We start from the raw sequence: 20070 nt of genomic DNA, 5'->3' as shown, positions 1-20070 counted from the left end.
TCTGATGCAGCACACCACTGCCAGCTGCCCCCGTCCTCCGTCCCGCCAGCCAGCCAATGGGATTTCCCATTGTGGGCACCCCGCCGCTGTCGGCCAATCCGCAGGCGTGACTGTGCGGCCGACGAAGTGGAGGATCCTGCCGCCGGAGAATCCCGCCCCTATCTTTCAAATTTAAGGATATCCATGTCTTCCCACTTCATCTCTACATTTTATCACAAAATTCAGATATTTAACGAAACAAAAGAAAAGGCTGGAAATCCAAACATAAAACAGCCAAGTTTGCAGATGTTCGGGAACCTGGCACTGTTATAGATATTGATGAGGGCAGTTATGGGCTTTCGGGTGGTGCAGACAGGATGGCCAAAGGGACAGGAGTACAGCAGATAAAGTTCAGTGTAGAGAAGTGTAAAGTGATTCACTTTGGGAAAACTAACTTGGAAAGACGGGTTACTAAAAATGGCATAATTTTGAAAAGTCTAGGTGAACAGAGAGACCTTGGTGTCCATATACTTATATCCTGAAAGATGGCAGGGCAAGGTGACTAAGTGGTTACAAAATCATATGTAAGTTACTTGGGTTTAGAAAAAAGGATAGATTGCAGAATGATAGAATCACAGAATGGCTACTGCAGAGGATGCCATTCAGCTCATAGTGCCCAGTATATATATCAAGAATAACATCCGTTAGTCACATCCCTCCTTCTTTTCCCTATAACTCTGCAATAGATTTCTCTTTAGGTCCAAGTCCCTTTTGCAAGCTTCCTCCACCTCAGGCAGCACATTCCACATCCTCACTTTGTGGATACGTTTTTCTTCACGTGGCCATCCATTCTATTGAATTTCATCTTAAATCAGTGTGCTCTGGTTCATGGCCTTTCTGCTCATTGGAACAGTTCTCCCTTTCTACTCTGTCCAAATCCCCTCATGCCCTTTGAAAACCTCTAACAGATTTTCCTGATATCTTTTCTTCTCCAAGCCGAATATCCCAGCTTCTCCAATCTACCCACGTAACTGAATTCCTTCATCCCTGGAACCATACTTGGAAAGCGCTATGGCATCTTCTCTAGACCTTCCACAACATTCCGAAAGTGTGGTACCCGAAACTAATCACAATAATCCAGTGGAGGTTGAACCAGTGGTTTATGAAGGTTCATCGTAACTCCCTTTGCTTTTGTATTTTAAGCCCTATTTATAAATTCCCCAATCCCCAAAGTCTTTCTCAACTTGTTGTGCTTCCTTCAATGACGTGTACATATATATACCCCCAGGTCTCTATGTTTCTGCATCCTCTTTAGCATCATACTCATTACTTGATGTTGCCGCTCCTCATTCTTCCCTCCACAATGTAACTTTTCACACTTCGCTGCATTCTATTTCAGCAGACTTGTTCGCCTATTTCACCAGCCCGACTTTTGAAGTCTATCATTATGCTCCTCACAGTTCACAATGTGGGAAAGGCCAGGAAATCGCACCCGTAATGTTTACAGTTCCCTAGTCCCCTGTTTCCGGGACCCAAAACTCTCTACCTGAAAAAGTAGGGGCGGAATTCTCCCCCCCGTGCCGGATGTGGGAATCGCCTGGGCGCCGCGTGTGTCCCGTCACGCCGCCTCGACGCCCGCACGTGATTCTCCCACCCTCCCCAAACCGGCGCGGCGATAACGGGTTCCCACCGGCGCCGTCCACACCTGGTCCCTGCCGGCGGGAACAACGCGGGAACGCAGCGGCCTGTGTGTGGGGGGGAGGGGGGTTCCTGCACCGGGGGGGGGGGGGGCCTCAAATGGGGTCTGACCCACGATCGGTGCCCACCGATCGGCGGGCTGGCCTCTCTGAAGGAGGACCTCATTTCCTCTGCGCCCCGCAAGATCCATCCGACACCTTCTTGTGGGGCGGCCTCGGGGAGGACGGCAACCACGCATGCGCGGGTTGGCGCCGTAAATGACGCGATGCTGCTCCTGGCCCCCCGGGGCGGTAGAATAGGGGGCTGGGAGCGGGCTCCGACGCCGGAGTGAAACACTCCGGTTTTCACTCCGGCGTCGGCACTTAGACTCCTGATGGGAGAATTGCGCCCTAGGTGCTTGAGGATGAGGAACTTTATACGGTTACAGACAAAACACGGGGATGTGGGACTAAGCAGGGTTGCTCTTTCAGAAACCCAGTGCAGACAAAATGGGCTGAAGGGCCTGTCTCTGTGCTGTACGTTTCGGTGTTTCTGTGAATCTGCTGGAATCACCGAACAGTTCCAAAAACGTCTGTGGACAGAGAAACAGAGTTAATGATTCAGGGTGATGACTTTCCGTCAGATCCTACTGAGTATTTCCAACGTTTCCTGCGTTCGTGTCCAATATTTTGCACCTTTCTGGCAGGTTTTGGCAGTGGCTGAGTTTTTACATGGATAATCATTTCTCTGAGGAGACTCTATTATATTTTATAATTACATTTTCAAAGTTACATTTATTTTTGCATGAATCATTATGCATTATTGAAGTGCCTGTGTGCAACTGCGGGTGCACTAACATTTATTTCATGCATATGACTTTAGTGCAGCAATGAGGGAATGCTGTAACCATTCACATACCCTCTGGGTCTTTGATACATCTTTTGTTTCTCTAATTTCTCTCATTATTGCCTCTTGTCCTTACACTATGATGATTCTGTCTTTTAATCTCTCGTCTTTCAATGAATCACCGGTCCTCTTCACACCCCTTTACCCTCGTTTTGTTGATTCTGATCAATGGACTTGAAGCATTGAAGTCACTTTCCTCGCTCCGTAGATTCTGCCTGACCCGCTAAAGGTTTCCAACATTTTCGATTTTTTAACTTCCTAATTTCGGATATCTCGCTCCTGTGCTATTTTGTTTCACTGCTGAATGTTGTCTCAGTGTGTGGTTCAGTTGGTGGCACTTTTGCCTCCAATTGAAAGGGTTTGAGTTCAAATTACAGGGCTTGAGCATGAAAATGAAGGCCCCTGTGTGGTACTGAACATTTTGCTGTAGTATTTGAGGTTCTGCCTTTCAGATGAGATGTTATACCTTCTACCTGCTGGCGTGGATGTAAAAGATCTGGGCTGCATCCTCCGCCGTCGGGATTCTCCGTTTTGCCGGCAGCTCGGGGGTCTCCCAACGGCGTGAGGCTGCCGCACAATGGGAAACCCCATTGACCAGCCGGCGAAAGGGAGCATCCCGACGGTGTGCTGCACCGCGGGACGGAGAAACCCGCCCCTGGTCATGATCACATAGTGGGATCTTGCTGTGCACAAACTAGATGTCACACTTCCTAAATTACAACATTGACGACACTACAAAATGCAATACAAAAAGCAGGCTGCAAAGCTTTTTGATGCATACAGTGGTTGTAAAAATGCACTGTATACATGCCCCAGTTTTTCTTTGCTTCTTTCATCAGTCTGAAACACTGGGATGAATTCTCTGCCTCCCCAGCCGCGGCTTTCTCGGCAGTGCACCGTCGCCGGCAGCTTCTCCGTTCCAGCGACTGGCCAATGGGATTTCCCATTGTAGCCACCCCACGTTGCCGGGAAACCCCTGGGTGGGGTACACTGCTGGCGGAACGGAGAATCCCGCTGGAGGAGAATCTGCCCCATTGTTTGTCTCTCTCTACAGATCCAGCCAGACCTGTTGAGTATTTACAGCATTTTCTGTTTTAATGGTGGAATTTAGGGGCTGGTTTAGCACAGGGCTAAATCGCTGGCTTCGAAAGCAGACCAATGTAGACCAGCAGCACGGTTCAATTCCCGTACCAGCCTCCCCGAACAGGCGCCGGAATGTGGCGACTAGGGGCTTTTCACTGTAACTTCATTTGAAGCCTACTTGTGACAATAAGCGATTTTCATTTCATTTTCATTTATGAGTGTGCACTTGTTAGCTCTGCCCATTACTAGGAAACCTTGGCCACAATTTGCTTGATTTTCCATCAATTCTTTATCACATTTGAGGATTCAACCCGTAACTGGGTTGGTTAAAGCTGAGGGAAGTCAGCAGAAAGAAAAATAGTGCTGAAAAGAGACTTTTGTTAGCCTTGGGTAAGAGCAACAAGCTGACTTATGGTGAATACGAGAGGATTCAACCTCATGGTTCACAAGTCCATGTATATACGGGCTGCCAAAGATACACAAAGGTGATGTCTCATTATGCTCTGTCTTCTCTATGATTGGTTTGGAACAACATAAATTAGTCAAACAGTTCTGAGTGAATATTCCATGCACACGATAAAGGAATCTTTCACTTTTGCAAAGACTATACTCAGCCTGCATATCGGCAGCAATAGCGTATCCATGTGCTCATTCAACATTGCAAGCCTATTCACTAATGTTCCACTCAAGGAAGCCATTTGCACCATCTCACTGCATCATGATAAGATAGGCACACCACCAGGTTCTGAATTTGTATTCACTAAACCTATAAGCTTAGCAATGTGCACAGTTGAAATTAGTTTCAATGACATTACCATTCAATGAAAATAAAATTAAAATCGCTTATTGTCACAAGTAGGCTTCAAATGAAGTTACTGTGAAAAGCCCCTAGTCGCCACATTCCAGCGCCTGTTCAGGGAGGCTGTTACGCGAATGGCACCACCTTCCAAACCCCAACCGCTACCATCTGGAAGGACAAGAGTAGCAGATACCTCGGAACCCGCTTCCAAGTCACTCACCACCCTGAGTTGGAAATGTTTCACCATTCCTTCATTGTCGCCGGGGCAACATCCTGACACTCCCTCCCTACCAGCACAGTGGGTGCACCTACACATGAAGGACTGCAGCGGTTCAAGAAAGGAACTCACCACCACCTTCAGAAGGGCATTGGCAATAAATGCTGGCCTAACCAATGATGCCCATATCCCGGAAATGAATTTAAAAAAAACAATTCTGTGATTCTAAGGTTTAGAGTATGCATTTAAGAATCTGATTTCCCTGCCCTCAGCCTCTTATAATATTCCAATGAATCCTCCGCAAGCTTGAGTTAAAGCATTGCATCTTCAATTAGCACTTTACAACCTTCCTCACTCAACATTGAGTTCAACAGTTTCAGATCATAACCAATGTCCCCATTATTTTGGACAGCCGATGAAAGTAATGGTTCTACTCTTGCCATTTACAGCCCCTCAAGGGCCTCTTTTGTTTCTGTTCTTAGAATCATAGAATCCCGACAATGCAAAAGGAGGCCATTTGACCCATCAAGTCTGCACCGACCCTCTGTAAGAGCACCCCATCTGAGCCCAACCCCCAATCTGTCCCCCACCTAACCTTTTGGACACTAAGGGGCAACTTAGCATGGCCAATCCACCTAGCTTGCAAAGCTTTAGGCGGTGGGAGGAAACCGGAGCAGCCGGAGGAAACCGACGCAGCCACGGGGAGAACGTGTAGACTCCACACAGACAGTGACCCAAGACCGGAAATTGAACCCTTGCTCCACAACGGTCCTTGCTCCATTATCACCCACTTTTGCAATGCACCGTCATCCCTCTTGCCTCTCTTATGACTTTGTATAAGATGCCTACCCTTTGTTCTTTCCTCTCTTCTTCCTCCCCATTTCTTTTTCTGCCTGTGTACTTGCTTAAAGACTACCCAACTTCTTCCAATTCTTGCAGAAGGCAAGGGCTAAATCGCTGGCTTTGAAAGCAGACCAAGGCAGGCCAGCAGCACGGTTCAATTCCCGTACCAGCCTCCCCGAACAGGCGCCGGAATGTGGCGACTAGGGGCTTTTCACAGTAACTTCATTTGAAGCCTACTTGTGACATTAAGTGATTTTCATTTCATTTCATTTCAATCTGAAAATAAACCCTTTTTCTCTGTCCACAGACCTGCTGGGTGTGTTCCAGCACCTTTGGTGTCATTGCAGATGCCCAGCATTCATATTACTTTACTTCTGAACATGATAATCTGTTAATGCGACTGGCTGCTTGCAAGCACACATTCCATTGTTGTTCCTCTCCATGTTGAAGGTTTCCTGTTTAACAGTGTGGGCATTGTACATATTATTTTTATTGTTTTTTCCCAACTGGGTGCTGTTACTCAAACATAAAGCATTGGCTGCTTGTATCTCATTTAAATAGTAATGTAAAAAAGCAGTAATCCTGGTAAAAATCCCTTAGTTATTTTAAGACTGTACCAAGTTGGTCATTTGTTCATAATTCATCCGTGTTGCCCATGATTGATTGATTGAGTTTTAAACAATGTCTTACATTGACAATATCATGAACCTTCAAAGAGTCATACTGCTCTTACGGGCAGCACGGTAGCACAAATGGTTATCACTGTGGCTTTATAGCGCCAGGGTCCCAGGTTCGATTCCCTGCTGGATCACTGTCTGTACGGAGTCTGCACATTCTCCCCGTGTCTGCGTGGGTTTCCTCCGGGTGCTCCGGTTTCCTCCCACCATCCAAAGACATGCAGGCTAGGTGGATTGGCCATGACAAATTGCTCTTAGTGACCAAATACGGTCAGGAGGGGTTATTGGGTTACATGGATAGGGTGGAAGTGAGGGCTTAAGTGGGTTGGTGCAGATTTGATGGGCTGAATGGCCTCCTTCCGCACTGTTTGTTCTATGTCTAGTCATTCAGTAGTACAGAATTTGAATATTGTCGGAAAAAGAGTTGAAGATTTTCATCTTACACTCATCAGGAGAGTTTGCAAGAATGACAATAGTAGAGTGATACTGGTAAGAGTGCTGATTGATTGAAAAGAGGACTATGACTGGTAGAATCATTGTTATGGAGAATTAACCAGGGAGCAGTGAATGGACATGCTTTTGTTCAAATTTAAAACCAGCAGATTGAATGTCACCAGTGTGACCTACTTATGCATGCTCAAAGCTACACATATTCACACACCAGGCCTTGTCACTTGCAGACAGAAGGAGTAATTCCATGCAGTGTGCCTTTTTCAATTAAATAAAGCTTGGAGGAGAGTCAATCGCTGGTTCATTCCTCATGACCAATCAGAGTTGACTTGCCCGGTTTGAATTTGAAAAAAGCTTGGCAGTTCACTGTTCCCTGGTCCATTCTGCAGGGTGACCGCTCTACCAATCAGAGCCCTCTTGCCAACCAATCAGCAACCTCTTCACAAGCATCAGTTGTTGCTCCCTTTGTTGGTGTTCTTGCAAACTGCCCTGAGGAGTGCAAGACAAAAAGTTTTGACAGCATGTCTCTTTTTCATCAATACTCATGCCAACAAATTCACACCAGACAAATTGTGTTTCACTAACTTGGCTGAGTGCTTCATGAAGTAAGAATGAGTGCTAATAAGGATTATGTGGATGTTGTGCATTTCAAATTTCACTCAGCTTTTGGCATAGTTTTGCATATTAGATTTCTTCGTAAAATCAAAACTCATGAGATTAAAGGACTGTGGCAGCATGGAGCAATTCTAAACCACTTTTCCGGCTGGAGTGAGATATACTTTAATGTTCCCTTTGGGTTGATATTAGGACCACAGATCTTTTTGATGTAGATTCATGACCTGGCCTTGGTTATGTAGGGTGCAATTTCAAAGTTTGAAAACACCACGAAACTTGAAAATGCAATAAACAATGAGCAGGATTGTAAAAGAATGCAAAGACAGACACATGACAGGTGAAATTTAGTGCAGAGATGTGCAAAGTTATACATTTTGTTCGGAAGAATGAGGGGAGGCAGTAAGAACGTCATTGTACAATTATAAAGGAGTTCCAGGGACAGAAAGAACTGGGCATGTACACACACAAATCTTTGAAGATGGCAAATCAATTTGAAAAGGCTGTTGAAAAAGTGTATGGAATTCTTGGCTTTATTAATTGAGTCATAGAGTACAATGGGAAGGAAGTTGTGTGCTGATTAGGTCTCCACTGCAGTATTGAATTCAATTCTTGATGTCAAGGGTACAGGAGAGAGTTGTTGGAATGTTACCAGCATTCAGGGACTTCAGTTATGTGGAGAGATGTAATCAATTTCAGCAGTCCGTTCCGAACCTGTGACCTCCATGGCCTATCACCTATCAGTTGCACCTTGGTGCCCCCTTCGAAGTCACTCACATGATCCTGACTTGGAAGTGCATTCCCATGTCTTCAGAATCCTGAAACTCTCTCTCTGACGTGAGTGTGTCTTCCCCACAGGAACTACGGCAATTCAAGAAAAGCTGCCCACCAGAACCATCACAAAGGCAAAATAAAGTCTTTCCAAGGGTTGAAGGGTCAATGATGGCGAGGGCACAGATTGATTGACAAAGAGTTAGAGGCGACATGAGAGAATGAGTGGTTAGGATTTGGAATGCGAGGGCAGCACGGTGGCGCAGTGGGTTAGCCCTGCTGCCTCATGGCGCCGAGGTCCCAGGTTTGATCCCGGCTCTGGCTCACTGTCCGTGTGGAGTTTGCACATTCTCCCCATGTTTGCGTGGGGTTTGCCCCCATAACCCAAAGATGTGCAGGGTAGGTAGATTGGCCACACTAAATTGCCCCTTAATTGGAAAAAATGAATTGGATACTGTAAATTTTTTTTAAAAAAAGGATTTGAAATGCACTGCCTGCTTGATGAATCAGACACCCATCAGAGGCCACTCCCCCCCCCCTCCCACCCCCGCCCCCACCCCCATCAGAGATTCAGTGGTAGTCATCAAAAGGGGACTGGATAATATTTGGAAGGAAATGGGAAAAGAGCAGTTGAGTCGGACTGACTGGATTGCTTTTCCAAAGAGTCAACGCAGGCTATTTATTTAGGGCGGCATGGCAGCAAGGTGGTTAGCGCTGCTGCCTCACAGCGCCAGGGGCCCTGGTTCAATTTCAGCCTTGGGTGACGATGGTCTGTGTGGAGTTTGCACGTTCTCCCCTTGTCTGCGTGGGTTTCCTCCGGGTGCTCCGGTTTCCTCCCACAGTCCAAAGATGTGCCGTCTTAAGACTGGCCATGCTAGGTTGCCCCTTAGTGTCCAAAAGGATAGGTGGGGTTACTGGATTACGGGTGGGGGTGGAGGGGGGGCATGGGCCTGGGGGAGGGCTGCTGTTTCAGAGGGTCCATGTAGACCTGATGGGCCAAATGGGCTCCTTCTGCACCGTAGGGATTCTGTACTTCAATGGGCCAAATGGCCTCCTTTGTTGCTGTATTATTCTATGATTGGGGATCAATTAGCTCAGTTGGCTGGACAGCTGTTTTGTGATGTGGTGCAAAGCCAACAGTCCGGGTTCAATTCCCGCACCGGCTGAGGTTATTCATGAACGCCCCACCTTCTCAATCTTGCCCCTCACCTGAGGTGTGTTGACCCTCAGGTTAAATCACCACCAGTCAGCTCTCAAAGGGGAGAGCAGCCTTCGGTCCTCTGGGTTGCATTCTAGAACTCATGTGGAAAATAACTTCTGGCCTTGTTGGCAATATCCATATCCTGAAAATGAATGAAAAAGTAATTTTTCACTAATTTCCCAGAAACAGCAATTGGGATAAATGAATCACTGATCAGGGGCGAAATTCTTCGGTATTGGCGCGATGTCCGCCGATTGGCGCCCAAAATGGCGCAAATCAGTCGGGCATCGCGCCGCCCCAAAGGTGCGGAATGCTCCGCATCTTTGGGGGCCGAGCCCCAACCTTGAGGGGCTAGGCCGGCGCCGGACGAATTCCTGCCCCGCCAGCTGGCGGAAAAGGCCTTTGGTGCCCTGCCAGCTGGCGCGGAAATTACATCTCCGGGCGGCGCATGCGCGGGAGCGTCAGCGGCCGCTCACGGCATGCCCGCGCATGCGCGGTGGAGGGAGTCTCTTCCGCCTCCGCCATGGTGGAGACAGTGGCGAAGGCGGACGGGAAAGAGTGCCCCCACGGCACAGGCCCGCTCGCGGATCAGTGGGCCCCGATCGCGGGCCAGGCCACCGTGGGGCACCCCCCGGGGCCAGATCGCCCCGCGCCCCCCCCCCAGGACCCCGGAGCCCGCCCGCGCCGCCTTGTCCCGTCGGTAAGGTAGGTGGTTTAATTTACGCCGGCGGGACAGGCATTTTAGCGGCGGGACTTCGGCCCATCCGGGTCGGAGAATCGTGCGGGGGGCCCGCCAACCGTCGCGGCGCGATTCCCGCCCCCGCCGAATATCCGGTGGTGGAGAATTCGGCAACCAGCGGGGGCGGGATTCACGCCAGACCCCGGAGATTCTCCGACCCGGCGGGGGGTCGGAGAATCTCGCCCCTGTTTTTAGTCATATTGGTTGATGAAGTAAATGTCAGCCAGGACATTGGGAGAACTTCTCTTAAAGTATCCAAGAGGATCCTGACACATCCACTGTTTTGAATCTTTTGATAGTATACAAGCAGCCAATGTTTTGCTCTCTATCACAGCACTCTGCTGGGGAAGCCACAACAAAAGGACCATCTACAATGTGAACATTCTCACTTATCCAGGAAGCCTTAAACAAGGAGGGGGAGAGACAATAGGGCATTTACATAGAAACATTAGCAGATTATCATATTCAAAAGCAAAATGCTGTGGAGGCTGGAAATCCACAATAACAAAAAAACAAGAAAAATAGCAGGCCTAGGAAGGCACCTGGTGCCACATCTTTTGAGTGGGTATAAGAATAATCTTTATTGTGACAAGTAGGCTTACATTAACAATGCAATGAAGTTACTGTGAAAATCATTGGTATGCCATTGTTATGCCACTGCACATTAGCAGACACACGATCCTTGACAGAGGGTAGATCCAGTTCCAGTGGCCAGGGAACCTCGACAACTGGGGATCTCCCTACTGCTGCAGCCTTCATCCGCCATCGCAACCGTTGATACCTTCCAAGTATCTTCCTCCTGCTCTGCCATTGCGGACTTGTTTTGGATGGCACTTTGTCTGGTTCCTCCCCTCCGAATGCACCGACATGGGTGACCCTGCCAGCAGCTTAAGACTCCGACGGCATTGCTCTCGGGATCAATGGACTGTTCAAGCCTCTCCACCACAGCAAGTTGGCAATCCAAGGCAATCCAAAACCATTCTCTACGCTCAGAGTGTTAACTATAATAGGATTTTATGCCAAGCAGAGCCTGTCCCCATAAAATAACAAGACTTGCAAAGGGCAAACCGACTGACCTTCCTCAATATTGAGCCAACTGGAGGCAGGGTCCTTGCTCACTCAATCCCTGATCAATCTAAGATGAGAGGCCAGTTGGTATAGTCTAATATTCGGGACACCCAAACCCCCTCTGGAAACTGGAAGCTGCAATTTGGCGAACTTTAGATGATGCTCCTTCCTATTCCAGTAAACAAACTGATCATTCTCCTTTAATCTCCTTTAAAACTCTAGCTGACAACAAGATTGGCAACATCTGCATGGAGTATAGCAACCTCTGCAACACTTTCATTTTAATCACGGCAACCCTGCCCTGTCATGAGACTGGCAGGGAAGTCCAAAGATGTGCAGGTTAGGTGGGGTCATGGGTATAGGACGGGGGAGTGGGCCTAGGTAGGGTGCACTTTCAGAGGGTTGGTGCAGACTCGATGGGCCCAATGGCACTGTAGGTCTTCTATGAAAGGTCTGGCAGTACCTGAGGAGAGAGGAACACGGTTATTGGGTGGAATTTAATGTCCTCCCTCTGTGGCATGTTTAGTGGTGGGAGGGCATTTAATCAGGCAGGGGGAGTGGCAGATGGGGCCACAATCTGGTGAGCACCACGCAGATGTTGATGCACATCAGGTAGAGGCAGGAACATCCAAGGGAGATAGTAGTTGGAGGTCTGCTGTGTCCCAGGGCTCAGCTGAGTCCCAGTCAGATGCAGAGCCTCTGGGCAAGGTTATCCCAGAGCCGATGCAGACGACACTAAGGTGCAGCCGCGAGATTCAGGAGGGGATGTCAGTGGCACACCAGTGAGTGCATAGCCAATTGGAGGAGTCCCAAAGCCTACGGGCACAGGAGATGGCGCCGGCAATGCGTGGCACCGACGCTAACACTGCGAGGGCGGCGACCGCAGTGGAAAACCTGGTGCACAACGTCACCGCCTTGAGTGGTGGTATCCAAGGCGTGGCTCAGTCTGTGAATGCCAATGCTGAGGGCCTCAACATCAAGTCCCAGCCACTGAGGGACATGCCCCAGACATTGTGGACATTGGCGAGGCACTGCAAAGCGTGCCTAATCACTGAGGCACATCGCTGAGGTCATCAACACTGTGGTGCAGACAATGGGGAGGCGCCAGGACCGGCACAGCCAGATGATGCAGAGGCCTGTGGAGCTCACCTCAGCTGCCCCTCCGCCCATGGAGAATTCCAGTGCCTAGCTTGCACCATCCAGGAGGAGGGAGGCGCTGGAGGCCACCCCGATACCTTCCACCAGTGGTCTCCATCTCACCTGAACCCCCCCTCCTGACACCGGGGCATCTCAAGATCAACAGGCAGAACAGGGTGGCATGGTGACGCCATGGACACCAGTCTTCGGCCGGGGCCCTCCGGCTCCAGGCCCTCCAGAAGATGTCCGCCAAGGAGATCACAGGGCACGATAAGCAGCAGGCTGCTCCTACCTCTGAAGTGCATCCTGGGACACACCTACACGTAATGGCAAAGCACGGACAATTAAGTAGATAGAGGATCACTGAGTATTCACCAGGAGGACACTGGGTAGGGGTGAGGGGTCACTACCTGTAGCTAGGGACAATGGAAGTTTCAAATGCTCACCATTAAACATCTAACACCTGCAAAGTCTCTGTTCTGTTGTTCTGCACATCGAGCCTTGCTGCACCCCCATCCCCTGTTGCCCTCCGCACCTCCCAACCCCTGCCCTCCGGGCAGAATGGTCCGAGATCATGAGGCCCCCGATGCAGACCCTGTTCAGTTGATGGGTGTGAGCGCTGTTAGCAGAAGGACAGGAGTCAGATTTTGGCAGAAACTGAGGAGCACCAGAGTTTATCTCACACCGAGTGATCCTCACTCTCCTGGCTTCCATACTGACCCATTGGCAGTGCCAACACAGGCCCACCGGACTGGGGTGATGGTGCACAGGCCCTGGGAGGGTGCAATAGGGCAATCGTGGAGGCGACGTGTGTGTGTGGAAGAGTTGGGAAATGATAGTCGGGGGTGGTCAATTGGAGGAGGGGGTGAATAGGGGGAGTTGGCACAGTGGGGTCGGGGGGAAGGGGGAAGGAGAGAAATGGGTGAGGGAAGGGGTGGGATGGGGCGAAGGAGGGACTGGATGGGAATGAGGGATTGGGGCAGGGATGCATGGGGGGAAGGAGGGATTGGTGGGGGGGGAGGGGGTGAGCTTACAGACAATGACTCATCCTATGAGAAGTGAGCGAGGATGAGGGTCTACCTAGTCCCCTAAGCATGCCGGACCTCCTCGCTGCCTGCCCACCATCCGCCAGCAGCTCCCACGGGTATTCCCCACGCTCATCCTCCAGCCCCTCATGGTTCATCCCCTCCTCAGACGATGCTGTATTACAACATGAGGTCAGAGTCGAACTACCGGGTCGAGCCTGATCCACTTGCAGGTTGACACCAGGATCGGGTCGTTGGAGGAGTCCTGCCGCGTTGGGATCATAGAATCATAGAATTTACAGTGCAGAAGGAGGCCATTCAGCCCATCGAAGTCTGCAACGGCTTTTGGAAAGAGCGCCCTACCTAAGCCCATGCCTCCACCCTATCCCCGTAACCCTGCTACCCCACCTAACCTTTCTTTCTTTTTGTACACTAAGGACAATTATCATGGCCAATCCACCTAACCTGCACATCTTTGGACTGTGGGAGGAAACCAGAGCACCCGGAGGAAACTCACGCAGACACGGGGAGAACGTGCAGACTCCGCACAGTGACCCAAGCAGGGAGTCGAACCTGGGACCCTGGAGCTGTGAAACAACAGTGCTAACCACTGTGCTACCGGGATCGGGGCATGTGGGCTGCCCATGGACGTCGAAGGATCTTCAGGCCTGTAAGTGCACATAAATGAGAAAGGTTAGAGATAATGTTAGTGTTACAATTAAGTTTTAAAAGGTTAGTATAGTTATAAGAGATGTAGGAAGAGGATCTGTGGGAGAGAGCTCTCAGAGGGTCGCCACACTCCGGCGCCATCTTTGAGTCTTGTGGGCTCTAGGTTCTGAAATGCCACACATGTCTCCACTCAAGCCCTGAAATCATCCGGTGGCATAAAGGTTCAGGGCTGCGGTGACCTTCATGGCCATCAGGATTGGGTGTCCTCCTCTTCCAGGGGATGCCAAGGCCTCAAGGACATGGAACAGCTGCTGCACCGTTCAGACAGAACCTCCTACGGGACATGTTTCCATCTCATCATGTGTCCAACGATACCTGTACACCTTAGGCCATCGCTGGTGTCCCCCTCTGGGTCTCTCCTCGGCCTTTTGGGCGGTCGTGTCTGCAGGGGTGCCACCTACAGCTTGAATTGAAGCTGCTGCTGCCTTCTCTGGCATCTGGCCGCCTGGGCTGCCACGAGCACTGCGAGGACTGCCGCGGCGGGGTCAACAACACCATCCATCGTGCTATCTGGACGGAATTAGAGAAGGAGACAGACCGACAATCAGTTAGGGCTTCCAGCCCATGACCCTCATATCCCATTAGGTGTCCTGACTTCTCACAGAGTGCCATCCAGCGGGCCGGTTGCGCTGGAGAATCCCGCTCTGCACACTCAACCGTGGCCACAGCAGAAACTCCTAGACCCTAGACCCCAGGCCCCTGCCGGGAACATTAGGGGGACCGAGCTCAGGCACCCTCCCCTGATCCGCACACTCACCCTCCGGTCGCAGGGATGTCACCAGTGCTGCAGCCCAGCTCTTTGGTGTTTGATTGTTAGCCTCTGCCGCTGTGGTACTGACGCCCCCAGGGTTCAGGTAAAGTGCCCAGGCCTTGCAGTTTGTTTGAATGCTAGGCAAAAACACTAGACTGGTGGTGAGACATGGCATGTATATCCATGAGAATATACTTGAGAGCTGTGAAGTGCTCAGATAACTACCAATGCCAATTTCTTATTCGTAATAGCCTGCAGCTGTGCAGCTAGAGGCTGCTCACAGTCAAAGGGAGTTAAAGTGATCACCATATAGCCAAGAACAGGGCTCTGTCCTGGAAGTATTTAGTAGGACAGAGAGGCAGCAGCTGTAGTCACCCCTGTTATGGGTATACACAATATTAGAGGATGGCTTTTCGGCCCCAAAGACACCAAGTCGCTCACCTCCTGTTCCCAGAGGCGGCCCCCCACCTGTGACACTCAACACCCCCCCGACCAGGCCCATTCTCCCCCTGCCCCTCCTCCCCCCGAGCACTGGGGCAGCAGCTCCAGTGGAACTGGGCTGCATGCTGGGGAATGGAAATCGCTACTCACCTCCTCAGATCACCTCAGCAGCCATTGAGTCAGCGTTCCGTTTTTTAAACAAGACTGCTCAACAGCTCCCGCGTGACCTTTCACTGGGGAGGCGGTTAGTCCCCGGGAGACCGTTAGATTGGACTGCCATCTTTCTCATGAGAGAGAGATTGGTCTTAATTGGTCTCAATGATTTTCTTGCTATTTTGGCAGGATTCGGACACACCATTGGGAATGGGCCGGTAGGCAGTGAATCAATTTGTGTCCAGCGCGTATAGCCTCTCCCGCTATTTTACAATCATGCCCAGAATCTCTACGGTGCAGATGGAGGCCATTCAGCCCATCAGGTTTGCACCGACCCTCTGAAAGAGCACCCTGCCCAAGTCCACTCCCCCTCCCTATCCCCGTAACCCCACCTAACCTCCTGTACATCCCTGGACACTAAGGGGCAATTTAGTATGGCCAATCCACCTAAACTGCACATCTTTGGACTTTGGGAAGAAACCAGAGTATCCTGAGGAGATTCACGCACACCCTGGCGAGAAAGAGCAAACTCCACACAGACAGTGACCCAAGCCGAGAATCAAAGCCGGGTCCCTCCTGCTGTGAGGCAGAAGTGCTAACCACTGTGCCACTATGCCATCCATTATTCTTATTCCAAATATAAATATGTTATTCTATAATTTCATATCTTATTCTAAGTCTACAAAGCAAGAATGTTTTCTTCCCTATATCTCCTATCTGACACAGAGAGGCTCGCTCTCCAGGCATGTTTGCTGACTAATGCGTGACAATCTGCCCTTCATGTCGGTTTGTGTTCAATGCCTGCAGAAGGAGTTGCAATCTGCTGTTTTGTTTGTCATACAACACTTGCTTGACCTCGCTGAAACAAAAGAAGGAAAAAAAATGGCTTTACTTTTCATTTGCAGGCGCAAAAAAAAACTTTCAATTTTTTTCTCATTAATTTCCCGAAGTTCTTGAACTCGTCGAGCCCTGTATTCCTTGACCTCTTGCAAAGAAAGGGGCCCTTGCCCCCCAAGAGGCCATGGCGCATTGAAGAGAGGGAGAGAGAGAGAGAAAATCACAAGCACCACTTTGAATTATTGGCATTGTGACCGTCAAACAAAAGCCTTTCATCAAAGGTCCTTAATACACGTTTTTCATTCATTCCTCTGTGAAATAGGCTGGGCAACAATTAATTTCAGAGAGGATTCAGCCTGGATCTATTACTTCCCTCAGTCCTATTGCTTTAATGAAAATCTATTTCCCTCTCTTTTGTGTCCAATATAATTTAATGCCCATTTTATTAATGGCCTGAAATAATTATGGAACCTTTGTGATTCTGAAGTATGTTTCATTTAATTGTGCAATAAATGTCTAATCTCTTCCTCCATCTAAAGCTATTATGGCATTAAAATTAACAATTATGCAGCAAATGTCTTGGTGAATGCACAGGGGTCCATTGAAATCACTTCTGATAACAAGACATATATAAATCATTCATGAGAACAATTTCTGAAAAGAAAAATTATTTGTGTTTTGAATGACATTGAGGAGCTTGGTCCAGACTGTGAGCAGATAGCACTAAAATCATCATTTTTTTTTTTCTTTCTCTAAATTGTATTATCCAGCTCAAGCTTTACTCCCCCTTCTTCATTTTAGCGGGACAGATATTTTCAGAATTAATTAACTGTTAGCTCAGAAGGTAAAATATCTATTCTTTTTTTCTAAAAGAGTAGAATGACTATTACACACACTCATCATTCAGTCCTGGGCAGCATTTGAAGGTAAGGCGATTAAATAGAGGAAGCTTGCCTTTTTTTCATTTTCTCCTATCTTTCTGGGAATTAATAGCCCTGCTGATAGCAACAGCAGTCAGGTGAGGCTAAGTTTGTTGTCTCAGCACTTTATTAGTCTCAGGTCAGGGTAGTGATTTGCTTCTGTACACCACATCAGTACACAGTCATCTTTACGACAGAGCGAGGTGTCCGTAAAGATTACCGAGACCCGCATTATCACCATAAATATTTAATCTTAATTGGGTCTCCTCTTGTTGGACCAACTGCAACATTATCAGCAATAAAGATGGCTGTTGTAACATCTCATGCAGACAGCTGAAATTCTCGCCGCTTAGATTGATCAAAAAGGCACTGGAGACAGTGCAAAAAACAATTTACAGCGATGATACGGAACTGAGAGGTTATACCATCAGGAAAGACGGAAAAGGCTCGTACTCCTTTCTCTGGAAAATAGAAGGCGGAGAGCTGACCTTTTTTTAAATCATGCCGGGCTGGGATTTTAGGCTTCCTTCTCAGTGTGTTTTGTGGCGGCGGAGAAAGCCCGCAATTGGCTGAGGGGAGGGGGGAATCGTCCTGTCCCTATGCTTCAACGGGTTTTCTCATTTTTCGCACCCTCCGTCACTGGGGAACCCATGGCAGGTGGTGGGGTTACTATTGGCAGGACTGGAAGATTCCACCCTCCAGTTTTTGTAGGATATGAGAGGTTTCCATTCTTGGGGAGCTCAACATTATATCCCATGTGTATAAAATAGTCACTGATAAACACAATAAAGTATTTCAGGAGACACCACTTATTGGTTAGAATGTGGAACCTGCTACCACATAAACTAGTGTCTTTTAGTTCAATCACAGAATGTGTCGGCTGGCAAGGGCAACATTTATTGCCAACCGCTAATTGCCCCGGAGTAGACGTGGTGAGTCACCTTTTTGAACTGCTGCATTCCTCGTGTTGTAGGGATTCCCACAATGCTCTTGGAGAGGGAGTTGGTTCCCTATCGAGAAATAGTGAATAAATGACAATATACTTCCAAGTGCAAGTAATTTGTGACTTGTGGGGGAACATGGATGTGATGGGTGTTCCCATGAATGTGCAGTCCTACTTGGTGTTAGAGGTTAATGGTTTCTTTATTGAACCTTGTAGATGGCACAAACCTACAGCCATGGTGCACTGCTGGCGAGGGCGTGAATGTTGGAAAGGGTATTCATCAAGCTGGCTGTTTTATTCTGGAAGATGTTGAACTTACTGAGTGTTGCTGGAGTTACATTCTTCTGGATAAGTGGAGAATATTCCTACCTTGTGCCTTGTAGATAGTGGAAAGGCAGATGTTATACACTGCAGAATACCCATCTACTGATCTGCTCCTATAGCCACAGTATTTATGCGTGGTGACTCAAGACATACTTCCAGTAGTTAACAGAGGTTTAATGATGAAAGGCAAAGGCAAAGGCAGTTAAGTAACAGGCACAGAACATTATACAACAGTCTTAGCACTTCGGCTCCTGGTCTACACAGCCCGGGTCCTGCTCCCAGGGCCCCGCCCAAACTTCCTAATGGCCGGGATTCGCATGCTCCCATGCCATTGGCCCCAAGCTGGTCAAATAATCTTTGGAACCCGCTGCCCCCCCCCCCCGCCTAAAGGGGCCGTGTTACCACATCCCTCCGCCCCCTTAAGTCCCTTATTACAACAACCCCAAAAGCTATGTACAGAAGTTACAATTGTTAACAGAGACAACAGGGGAAAGAGAGTCCATGAAAAAGCCAATCGCTCCTGTGGTAAAATGGACAGTGGCCTGGATTTTAGGTCCAATAAAATCGGACACTTTAAATTAAGAATTTGACATTTTAAAATTAAACAACAGTCAGCTCCAGGACTGACCTGATGGAATTCGAACTTGGTCAAGTTCGAATACGCTGAACACAGCCAAACTGCTAGGACATGTCTGGACCTGCCCTGTCAATCACCCATTATGAGATAATCTGTCCTATTCATGTGGATCGATTGTTTTGGGTTGCCCATATAAAGCTACACATTCTGGCACCCAGTTCTCCTACCGTTACCATATATGGAGAGATACACCTAGAGATACACCTGGAGATGGACCCTTGGTATCCTGCAGAGTTCCAATCGGCAACTCCATTGGGTGTTGCTCCCCCTTCCCCGAGACTTCATTGGCTGAGGGCTAGAGAACTTTCTGGAAAGGCACGAAGAGGGGTAGAAACATCGACCACCCAGGATCCTCCCCAGCGAAGACTCGCAGAGGTAGCAGATAAAATAGGATGACCGAATAGAGACAACAGGAAGCAATCTTCACGGACGAAGACTCTGAGGAAGCGTGACTCAGAGAATCGGACCTGCAGCTCGACTGAATCCATTGGCTCGGGTAGTATTAAGAATACTGGGATAATTTAGTTTGGGGATAATTTAAGAGGGGTAACTGTTAGATAAATAAATTTGGTTGAATCATACACTTGTAATTGTCCTTTGTTCATTTCGCAAAGAAAGCCACCTGGTAAAACGTTTAGGTAATAAACTGGTCGAAGTGTCTGAAGTCTGCGGAGACCAGCATCTTCATCTTTGTCTGCCCTGGGCGGGTGCTCGGTAGCTTTTGAAGGAGGGGCCCCCTGGCCTGAGATAGAACAACCTCCCATAATCCCCACAGAATCAGGCCGTCTTCACATGTCAACTCGTCTTGACGGGTGAAGTAGGGCCTCAGCTGTTCAGACTTCTTGTAACGCCAGCCAGACGGTAACATTCATTTGATCTTGGAAAGAATGGTGTGTCTCTTTGTGTCCAGCTCTGGATGTGCCCAGCGGACATTGGCAGAGTGTATAGGAAGTCTAAAACTGGAATGATTTCCTGGGGTACAGGAGATGGCAGAATACTCTTGGATAGGGGCAGGTGACATAATGCATCCGCTTTAGCAATTGGCGTCCCAGGCCTGTGCTGAAAAGCATAGTTGTAAGCTGTCATCAGCAAGACCTAACGCTGCTCCCTCGCTGAGACTTTAGCAGTGTGGGCTTATCTTCCCTTCAGAG

Source organism: Scyliorhinus torazame, chromosome 14, assembly GCF_047496885.1.
Source record: "Scyliorhinus torazame isolate Kashiwa2021f chromosome 14, sScyTor2.1, whole genome shotgun sequence".
In the NCBI taxonomy this organism is placed as follows: Eukaryota; Metazoa; Chordata; class Chondrichthyes; order Carcharhiniformes; family Scyliorhinidae; genus Scyliorhinus; species Scyliorhinus torazame.
This window is presented reverse-complemented; position numbering follows the sequence as displayed.